Genomic DNA, 11,602 nt, shown 5'->3' with positions numbered 1-11,602 from the left:
CTCTTGCTGGTCAATTGGGGGGGGTGGTCCCTGCTTCCTACTGGTCAGTCTGGGACAGGTGATGCCTTCTCTAACAGAATTACCTCAGTGTTCAGGAATCTGAAATTAGAGCTTAAGTCTGCCCCAGACTTTGGTTTTATAGAGCCTGTCATGGTGCTGGTGCTGGCAATTGTAAACTAGGGCCCCACAGAGTGTGGAGTGGAGACCCATAGCCCATCTGTAGGCAATTGGACATCCCCTTATGGAATGGTCTCGGGGAAGAGATGAGCCAGTTAGGGTGCAGTGTAGCAATGATGAAACATACAACATTCCTCTAATTCCTAAATGCTTTCTCTCCCCCACCCCTCACCTACTTTCATGGTCCCAATTCTACCTTACAAATCTGGCTAGACCAGAGGATGTACACTGGTACAGATAGGAACTGGAAACACAGAAAATCCAGGGCAGAAGATCCCTTCAGGACCAGTGGTGAGAGTGGTGATATTGGGAAAGTGGAGGGAGGGTGGGGAGGAAAGGGGGAACTGATTATAAGGATCTACACATAACCTCCTCCCTGGGGGACGAACAACAGAAAAGTGGGTAAAGGGAGATGTTGGACAATGTAAGATATGACAAAATAATTTATGGATTATCAAATTTTCTTAAAGGAGGAAGCATGGAAGGAGGGGAAAAATGAAGAGCCGATGCCAGGGGCTTAGGTAGAGAGCAAATGTTTTGAGATTGATGAGGGCAATGAATGTACAAATGTGCTTTACACGATTGATGTATATATGAATTTTGATAAGAGTTGTATGAGCCCCTAATTAAATGATTTAAAAATATATAAGCCAAAAACTTGTATATATTGAGAAATAATATTCTCACATTTTAATATTTTTAATAACGGTTTCTATCATTTTATAGCAATACTTTTTGACTCAACAAAATATTGTAGTTTGTGAGATCAGACATAACACTGATTTGAACCTTCAATATATCCCTTTGCTTTCATTTTATCATACTACACATGCATATGCATTGACATCTTACTGCCCCTCCCCCTTTAAAAAATCATTTTATTGGGGGCTCATACAACTCTTATCACAACCCATAACCCCATCCATTTTGTGTCAAGCACATTTATACATTTGTTGCCATCATCATTCTCAAAACATTTGCTTTCTACTTGAGCCCTTGGTATCAGCTCTTCAGTTTTCTCCTCCCTCCCCGCCACCCCCTCCTTCGTGAACCTTTAATTACTTATAAATTATTTTGTCATATCTTACACCATTCGACGTTTCTGTTCACCCACATTTCTGTTGTCCATCTCCCAGGAAAGAAGTTATGTGTAGATCCTTATAATCAGTTTCCCCTTTCCACCCTACCCTCTCTCCACCCTCCCTGTACCACCACTCTAATCCCTGGTCCTGAAGGGATCATCTGTCCTGGATTCCCTGTGTTTCCAGTTCCTATCTGTACCAATGCACATCCTCTGGTCTAGCCATATTTGTAAGGTAGAATTGGGATCATGATAGTGGGGGGAGGACGCATTTAAGAATTAGAGGAAAGTTGTATGTTTAATCGTTGCTACCATGTACCCTAACCCTTTTTGTGCGATAGTTTCCTGGACATTTCTAAAAAGTTTTTCTCAATCCTAGCCACATGATTACCCTCCATATTAACTCATACACCTTTATTATTTACTTAGTCTTTTGGCTTTGTGTTTTACAAAGAATTAGAATTAAAAAAAATCACTTTTGCCATGAGTCAGAATTGACTCGATGGCACTCTATAGGGCAAGGTTGAACTTCCTCTGTGACTGTAACCCTGCTTCTCCTGAGGAGTGCCTAGTGTTTATGAACTATAGACAGCAGCCTGACTAATAATCATGACACTACCAGGATTCTCCTAAAAAGACTCTCAGATTTCTGTGCACACACATTTATCTCATTTGGAAACAATTGAATCCAATAATGGGGTCAATGCATTAAGAATACATTCTTAAGCAACAAGATTTAATGAAGATTCAAAATAATTCAAAAAGGGAAACCTCTGATCTAAAATGAAATTAAATGCTATATGATGGTGTTGAGACAAAGGCATATTTGAGGTAAAATCAAGAACAAAAGATATGGCGCGCTGCTTGGAGTGGCAGTATCAGGGAAGGTGCTTGGGTAGCAATTCGAAGTGGGGGCTCTGCGGTGATTGGAAATAGGAATATAATCTATATGGAATGGTTAGTTTAAATATATGATTAAGGGAGATTCTGCAGGGGGTCATAAGGTACTGTAATCTCAAAATATTTCCCTAGAGCTGCTAGGGGAATTTCTGATAAAGGTCTTCTGTGAATACCCTCCCTTCAGCTGTATCTTTTGTTTAATCACCAAGAACAATGGAGTCCCTGTTATGGATTTAAATCGGTGCAGGTTTGATGGTTTGCTTGGAAATAATCAATAGCTAAATTGGGTTGGGACTGAGACCTGAGCTGATCACTCTGACATGGGTTAATTGCTTCCATTTTAGTAAACTCAGTTCTTTAGGATTACAACAGTTTAAAGTAGTAAAAGTTACAGGAGAGTTGGTGTTAATTTAGTGCAAATACAAGACAAGTTAGCACAGGCCTGTGGGTGAATGTGAAAAATGCTCATTTAGACCTGTTCTTTTTGTGTTTCATTCTGCAAATGACTTTTATATACAGACTCTATTCCTCTCCATGATGAGACTCAACAAATATATCGTCCTAACCAATTCAATGGCTTTGCCCATCGTGGGTCTCAGAACTATTAATAAAATATAATAAAGGGTTCCAACCTGCACTGTACTTGGAAGAGTGATGGACATGCCATGCTTTCCTTGTGAACATTTTGAAATGAAAAATTAAGAGATGAGAGAGAGGCACAGAACTGATACTGTAGAATCATTTTAAAAATTGCCTGATATTCTGGCTCTTTGATAATGATAAAAATCTAATTCTGTCAATTATATATAATCTCTTGGTACTGCACATACACAGGCATCAAGGCTGCCTTGATATTGGACTTTATTGGTCACCTGAGAGTTCTTGGCTTTTGATTATGGTACAAAATACAGAACCAATGTTTTAACTTTGTTTTCTTAGCAAGTCATAAAAATTCCTTGACACTTCCTATGTTAAAGATGTTAAAGTACCATACTGCATTTATATGTGCAAGAAGGAGTAATACATTATTTAATATTGTTTTAATTAAAAGGAAACATATACACACTGTGATATTAGAATGAACAACATTTGGCTCCTGCTGTTCACTAAGCAAAGGGCCATGATTCTCTGCATCATACATAGCAAATCCTCATTGTTTGTCATCGGGTTGCTCATTGTCCTGATAATTCCTCAGGCAGAAATACATTAAGCTGTGCCTCTCTTTAACAGAAACAGAATGAAATCGAGTGAGTACTATATTTAAAGTTAAGAGTCTAACTCACCTATTGCCTACATGACCTTGGGTAAGGTGCCCTTTTTGGTTTTGTTTTTTAAGTCTAAAATAAAAAAACCATCTACCCTGCTTGCCCCTCAGAGAGTCTGGTGAAGAATAGAGGAAATGACATATGTGGTCTCATATGAACAGAGGAGATGACATTGTAAAATGTGAGTCATGACACAAAGGTAAAATATGATTGAAAGGATGTGGACATGCAAGCCATGTCATCAGGGTTCAAACACGTGTGAGCTTATGGACTGATAGGTAGGGCAACCTCCCAGGAGCTACTTGGATGAGAGACCTGCTAGACAAAAAAAATAGTAAGACAAGGTTGGATCAGGCTTGACACTCACCCAGGTTTTTTAAGAAGCATTAGTCATTTGAGAAAACGAATGACCACGAGACCAGTGCTGATAGCTGTCATTATGGCAAGCCTTTTAGACCTCATAAAAGAGTCCCGTGGAAGAGTTGATGGGAGCTTTATGGAAAAGCAAGTAGAACCTATAAAATATTAGAGTAGAAGCAACAGCTATGGGAGACCACGTTTCCAGGGTGAGTGCTGTAAGTGGGAGGTCATTCTTCTCACACCATAACAGAACATCACTCAGCTTCGGCAACTTTGATGTTCCAATCCATCACTGAGATGGCAGTACTTGGCACTGCAGCCATTTCAAGGCAATGACTACAAAGTTTTTGAGCATCTATGTCAGGTGTAAGTAGCCAGCAAATTATCAGATAAAGTACAGTTCTCTATTAGTAAGGTGATTCTTTGCCCAATGACTTGTGCATACGTATGAGAACCTGGACACCCACGTTTGAGAGCTAACTATGGCAATGTCTCTGCTATATAAACTTTTTCTTTCCTGAGCTTCCTGTGGCCTATTATCTAGGGTAAAGGAAATCTAAGCTTGGACAATAAAATTGCTTTTACATTAAGTTAAAATAGAGATAGTCATAAACAAAAAAGGTGCATTATCAAGAGCCCAGGGAACCAGGGATCTGAATTTACCTGGGTATATTTGGATCTTGCTCTTAATAAGGCTTGTTTATCCACGTATTCTTTTGATTCTCTAGATAATGCTGGCATTCTTTAGGCACCCTGGTATTACAGTGGTTAAAGCCCTCAGTTGCAAAGCAGAAAGATGGTGGTTCAAACCCATCAGCCGCTGCTATAGAAATTACAGGTTATGAATAAAGCATCCCTACTGTGCTTTATCTGGTTGCCATTAGTCTGAGCCAATTTGAGAGCACACAACAGTAACATTCTTTCACCAAATTCTATTAGATTATTTCCTTCCCCAAGGAACACCGTGGAAAAGCTTTGGACAGGACAACATCTAAATGAGAATGGTTGTGCTTTCTAGGAGCAGAGATCTATTGGGATAAGACAATCCAAGAAAACATTTCCTTCACCTGCATTACTTCGATATTATTAACTTATGTTGCATTACTATATAATTTTATCCATTAAAATCAATAATATAGAATGGGTTTACTAAAAACGGGTGGCAAATAATGACTAAATTGTATGGATTACACATTTTCATCAAAGCTTTGCCCATCAGATGAGACCCCAAATTCTGATCATTTGGTGAATTGCATATTGATGTGAAAATCAGACCTTTTTTTCATACAAATGTCAAAACATCTTTGGAATGCAAAACAAAACATTGTAATATATAAGGGTTCTTTCTGTTCAAGGTCAATATCAATCAGCACTACCATAAGGCTTCCAGCAAAGCCATCTCCGGCATAGATGGCATGCCCTCGTGAAGACAGAACGCCTGCAGTCTCTGCAGCTAGCAGTGCCCCTGGAGGTTGCAGTTGGGTATTCCACAATTGAAACGAGGACAAAAGAAGACAAAGATGGAAAAGATTTTGAAACAATGTGCTATGAAAAATGAGAGCATACACTAAGAGTTAGCCATGTGAGAAATGCAAATTAAAACTAGGAGATACCACCTAACACCCTCAAAGATAGCCCAATTAAAAAAGTCAAGCTATCAAGTGTTGGTAGTGGGGAAATAGAAACTCCTCCACTGCTGGTGGACCTGTAGGTATGTACAGCCACTATGGAAATCGATTTGGTGGGATCTAAAACATGGAAATAGAGCTACCATAGGAGCCAGCAATCCCCCTACTGGGCATATACCCTGAAGAGGCAAGAAACAAATGGCCAGACATGGGTGCTCCAGTGTTCATTGTGGCACAGTTCACAATTGCAAGGATTAGAAACAACCCAAATTTCCATCAACAGAAGAATGGATCAGAAAACTCATACATACAATGGAGTACTAGGTGTGTCTAAAATGCAATGATGAATGTGTGAAGCACATTGCTGCACTATAAAAACTGGAGGAAATCATAAGTGAAGTAAGTCAAGCACAAAGGACAAGTACAACAAAAGTTCTCTGAGTTAAGCTTAAAAACAAAAAAACAAGGCATAGGGGCAAAGCTACTATATACATACATCCCTGGGGGTGAAGTCCCACAATGATGGCTGGGGCCAAACCCAATCCAGATATGCATAAGGTAGCCAACTAAAGAGGGAAAGAAAAAGACATTGGTAGCAGGGGATCAGGACAATCAGGGCTGGGGCTGGGGGTGGGGGTGGGAGTGGGAGTGTTTGTTTTTTTTTGTATCTCCACAGGGGAGGGAGTGAGAGACCAGGCTTCATCCAATGAGCCAAAATATCAATACAACATACCAGCATGTACCAGGGAAACAATAGGTCTGTGGGACTGCCCCCAATTTCAACTATGTGGACACCCCTTTCCGCCCCTCAGAAGGATGCACTTCAGAGGACAGCACTGGGACTAAAGCTTGGGGAGAGGTGTGTATGTTGGAGTAGAGCGCACTGGAGAAACGCAAGGGATGGACAGCCTGGACCACCAAGCCCCGAGGATGATGTTCCTGCTTGGAGCAGACAACGCACGGGAGGATCATAGGGCTGGCCCCACCATGGGACTTGGTATCCCTCACTGAACCACGGCGCTGTGGGGGACAGCACTGGAGACACAGTGGGGGAATAGTGCACGGTCTGGCCCGATCACACTTGGGCGAGGCACTGAAGGCATGCCGCAGAGCAGCAGGGAGAGGAGAGTGATGAAACCCCTAGGGATTACCAAAAACAGACTTGGGAGACTTTGTGGCACCCCATCAAACTCGACTGGAAAGCACCCATGAAGGCCAGAAGACTTTGAACTACTTACAAGTTTTTCCTTTTTTGTCAGTGGTTTTCTTTTTTGTCATTGTTACTTTGTTCTTGCTTTCTACTGTTATTGTTTTGTTGGTTTTGACTTCCTTTGTTGGTTTATTTGAATTTGCCTGGTTTTTGCACTTTTTAATTTATATGCATGTCTATCTAGATAGGTGGGATAAATAATTTGGAGATGAAAATAATGGGACCAGGGGGATACAGGAGAAGGGGAGGTGGGAGAATGAAGTGGGGGTGGGGGAACAACCGAGGGATAAGGGAACAACAAGTGAACTAAAATTAATGGAAGGAAGGTCATAGGATGCCTAGTGGAGCTTAATCAAGGGCACTATAGCAGCGAGGAATTACTAAACCCAAATGAAGGCTGAACATGATGGTGGGACAAGAGGGAAGTAAAAAAGGAAATAGAGGAAAGAACCATGAGGCAAAAGACATTTATAGAGGCTTAAATATAAGCACATACATATGTAAATACATTTATAAATATACACACACATATATATAATGAGGGGAATAGAACTATGTACTCCTATCTATAAATTAAGAATTAAGTTTACGATCGACTGAAGGTTCATGCTGAGGTCAGATCCCTCTGCCCCACTTTCCCTGAGTCGTGCCCTTCTGAGATGAGTACTGCCCAAGACCCTACCACTGCTCGTATGGCTGCCACCCACGTAAACCTGGGGGGCCGGATCTGTCCCGGTGGGAGCGGCGAGTCTCTCCTTTCCCGCCAGCACCAGGAGCTACATGCCTTCCTCCGTCTTCTGGAGGACAATTTTCTCCAGCAGTTCCTCTCCCAAGACCCCTGTGTCCAGGTCTCAGATAAGTACCTCCTGTCCAAGGTATTGGTTTATTTCCGGCGTGCCCACCTGCAGCTCAGCGAGTACACCCAGAGCAACTTCTTCCTGTCACTGTATCTTGCCATTGACCTGGAGGAGGACCCAAAGAGTGAGATTTTCCCTTGGGCGCTCAGCGAAGACTGTCGCCCTTGGGTGGCTGACTTCCTGCGCCAGAGGAACAAACTGTGGGCCCGGATGGATTTCCGCGCAGTCGTCAGCCGCCAGTGCTGCGAGGAGGTCGTGGCGAAGGTGCTGTCCCACTGGGCCTGGGCTCGGGAGCGTCATCCCCACGGACGTGCTCAGAGGAGCTGCCCAGAGACCGGAGTCTCCCTGCCTCTGGGTCCTGGGCTTTCTCCACCCCAGTGTTCTCTCTGTGGCCAGCCCCCACGCTGCCGCCATTACCACGCCCAATTCTTATCTGAGTGCCCCTCTCCAGCCCCTGGGGGGGGGGGTACCGCCCTGCCATGCAGGCTTGTCTCACTGTGGCCGCAGCCTGGTATCACAGCCTTAGACCTCCGTTTCCCCTCCACCACCACCATCACTCATGGATGCAGAGACCCGCACAGGGTGGGTGGACTCCAGCGAGGAGGACAGCCCATCAGAGAGACCCTGGACCCGATTGAAAACACAACACAATGACAAAAATGATGTCAAGCTAGATGTGCCTACAGAGCCAAGTCTGCTTTAGAAGAAAACTTGGTCCCCACTCCTGCCTGCGATAAAATATAATGTCATAGCATATAATACATTTCCTTCCCCCCAAGAGACAATGGGGACACAGAAAAAAAATTAAGTTTGCAGAAGTACATCGGGCCTCAACTCAAGTACTCCCTTAACACAAGAACACTTTGTTCTAATAGTCCAACATTCTGTGATGCTCACATTCCTGACACGATTGCTGAAGACAAAATGGGTGCATAAGCAAATGTGAAGAAAGCTGATGGTGTACGGCTATCCAAATATACAGGGGTCTTAAAGGCTTGAAGATAAATAAGTAGCCATGTAGCTCAGAAGCAACAAATCCCACATGGAAGAAACACACCAGCCTGTGTGATCATGAGGTGTTGATGGGATCCGGTACCAGGCATCTAAGACCCAGAATAGAACCATACTCAGAATTGGGGGAGGGGGGTATGGAGTGGGGACCCCATGCCCATCTATAGGCAATTGGGCATCCCCTCACAGAGGAGTCACAGGGAAGAAATGAGCCAGTCAGGGTGCATTATTGCACCGATGAAACAACTTTCTTCTAGCTCTTTGGTGTTTCCTCCCCCCGCACTATCATGACCTCAATTCTACCTTATAAGTTGGATTAGACCAGAGCATGCACACTGCTACAGATAAGAGCCCCGAAACATGGGGAATCCAGGATAGAAACACCCCTCAGGTCCAACAATAAGAGTAGACATACCAGGAGGGTTAGGGGAGGCTGGGGGGGGAGAAAGGGGAAATGATTCACAAGGATCAAACAAGAACCCCCTCCTAAGGGAACAAATGTAGAAAAGTGGGTGAGGGGTGACAGAGTAGGATATAAGCTATGGAAAATATAATCTATAACATCCAGGGTTCGCGAGGGAGTGCGGGTGGGGGAGGGAAAGGGAAGAAATGCGGAGCGGATACCGGGATCCAGTGGGAAGAGAATGCTTTGAAAATGATGGCAGGATATGTGCAAATGTACTTGATACATTGGAGGAATGTGTGGACTGGGATAAGAGCTGTGAGAGCCCCCACTAAAAGTATTAAAGTTATTTAACCAAGAGAACAAGATATTCTAATGACATTTGATGGTAGATATCCAGCATTGTAAGACAGCGACGATGAGGAAAGTAGCCCTGGTCATTACACTCAGCAGAGAATTAAAAGCAGCTTGAAGCCACCCGGTGCTCCTTAGAATGATGTCATGGCTGCTTCCACAAAGTTCCATCATCTCCTGCCCCTCACAATATACCCGAATCAGCTTGCCCGCAAGGCCTTTGGCTTTATGATGCAGAGGAAGACACACACACTTTTCCCCCACACAATAAGTAGTGTTTTAAATTTCTTTCTCTCTCTCTCTCTCTCTCTCTCTCTCTCTCTCTCTCTCTCTCTCTCTCTCTCTCTCTCTCTCTCTCTCTCTCTCTCTCTCTCTCTCTCTCTCACTCACTCACTCTCACTCACACACACACTCTCACCTCTTCTCATTGCTGTGTGTATTGTTACCGTCCTTGAGAGCTGTGTGAAAGACCGTGGACACTTTTGCTTCCTGGTTGCATACTGTCATGGCTGGAGAGGGACTGCCCGCCGCTCCACACCTCCTGCCCTGTTTGTAATTAGATGGCAACATCAGACTGGAGTGCGGGCACTGGAGCAGTCACTAAGGGAAAGGACGGGGAGCTGCTGAGAGGCACCGTGAATTTTAAAAGTACACACACACCTGATGTGCACTTACACACTCACACATCTCCTATGAACCGCTGTGGATTCTGTACCCCTTCTTGGTAGCGGGAATGGAGCAGGGCTCTGCAGCAATCTCGGAAACCCCTGCTCATGAATGTGAACCTAGACCAGCCTGGGCCAAACCTGCATAGGGGAAGACTGGACCTTCATCTTGTTAAACCACCCTGCCGTGTTATGTAGTGAAAACTACACTTCTATGGAACTTGAATATTATACATGCTGAAGTCTGTTACGAAGTTAAAGGTCATTAAAAAAAAATAGCCGCCACCAGCTCATGGCTCCCTTACCTGTGTCTGAGTGTAACTGTGATGAACAAGGTTTTCTTGTTGCTTCACAGGGTTTTCTTGTTGTTGCTTCACAGGGTTTTCAATGGATGATTGCTTGGAATTATAATTGCAGCTCTTTTCTTCCGAGTCCGGTGGGTGGACTCCAACTTCTAGCCTAGGCATGAATTACTTGCACCACCCAGGGACTTGGTTAATCTTTTAATCTAGCTCAGGGTTGGCAAATTGCAGCTCTTGAGTCATATGTAGCTCTTTTGGTACATACATGCAACTCTGAAGTAAAAATTTTAAAATTAAAGGATAATCAGATAATGGTGATTTCATTTAATTATAAACATATATGTATGGCTTTCAGGCAATTTTAAAATTGTGAGGTGCAGGATTGCCTCTTCCAGCTCAAAAGTTTGCTGACCCTTGATCCAGATTAATTCATTCAACATACTCAGAAAGGGAAAATACTAACAGATACGTGCACAGTCCCAAAGGTAGTCAGCTACGAAGTGGAGCAACCAAACGTGTGTGCAGGTAATGTCTGTTTGATGTTCCCCCTTTTCCTTTTGCACCACACTGGCAACCAGCAGACAAGGCCTGGTGGTACAGTAGTTTATATGTAAGGATGCTTCCTCCAGAGCCTGTCGTTCAAGATCCCGGACACTTCGAGGCAGAAAGATGAAGCTGTCTGCTCTCATAGTGATCAGTTGCTATGAGTTGTAATTGACTCGATGGCAGTGAGCTGAGCCTTCCACTAGAACTAAAGTCTTTCACACAAAGGAAAGAAGCAGAGATGATAATTCAATAGCGTACTCTTGGACAGGTCTGTCCCTGCATTTCTCCCCAAAACAGTGTGCGTGCCACCTGAGGAGGTATTCAAACTGGACCATGAGAAAGATACTGGAACACTGGATGAGTGTGAGACCTACAAAACTCCATCTTTCTTACAAGCTGAGAACCCATGATTCAGTGCACAGTTGGTGCACTCAACTGATATTTATTGCACAAACACAGTGTTCAGAGAAGCAATTTGGGAGCCCGGTGCTCTCCTTAACAAGGTATAATAGGAATGGTAGGAAATGAGCCAGAAAACAAAACTAAATAAAACTTTAGTGCATTCCAACAAATTTATCATTTGAAATAATGTGTAAGATGGAAACTTGCAGAGAATTCGATTACAAACATAAATCATTTGAATGAATAAGTTATCTAGTTATTTGCTGATTTTAGAACAGCTTATAAAACATGAGCACCCATGCTTCTGACTCTGGGCTATGGGATGTTGCCCATACCCAGGGGCTCATGAGCAGATAGCTAAAATATCAGTGCAGGTGTTGATAGGGATAAGATTCATAAAGAATTGAGAGCTATGAGAGGAGGAGGATCACCTCAAATTTA

The 11,602-nt window shown here is 43.3% G+C and overlaps 1 pseudogene; it reads left to right on the top strand.

The window, feature by feature from the left end:
* The first annotated feature begins 7,280 nt into the window (after positions 1-7,280).
* LOC142449245 (speedy protein C pseudogene) lies at positions 7,281-11,169 on the top strand (annotated as a pseudogene).
* Positions 11,170-11,602: the final 433 nt, after the last annotated feature.

The sequence above is a fragment of the Tenrec ecaudatus genome, chromosome 5 (genome assembly GCF_050624435.1).
Source record: "Tenrec ecaudatus isolate mTenEca1 chromosome 5, mTenEca1.hap1, whole genome shotgun sequence".
NCBI lineage: Eukaryota > Metazoa > Chordata > Mammalia > Afrosoricida > Tenrecidae > Tenrec > Tenrec ecaudatus.
The sequence above is the reverse complement of the archived record's forward strand: the minus strand, read 5'-3'. Positions and strand labels throughout refer to the sequence as shown.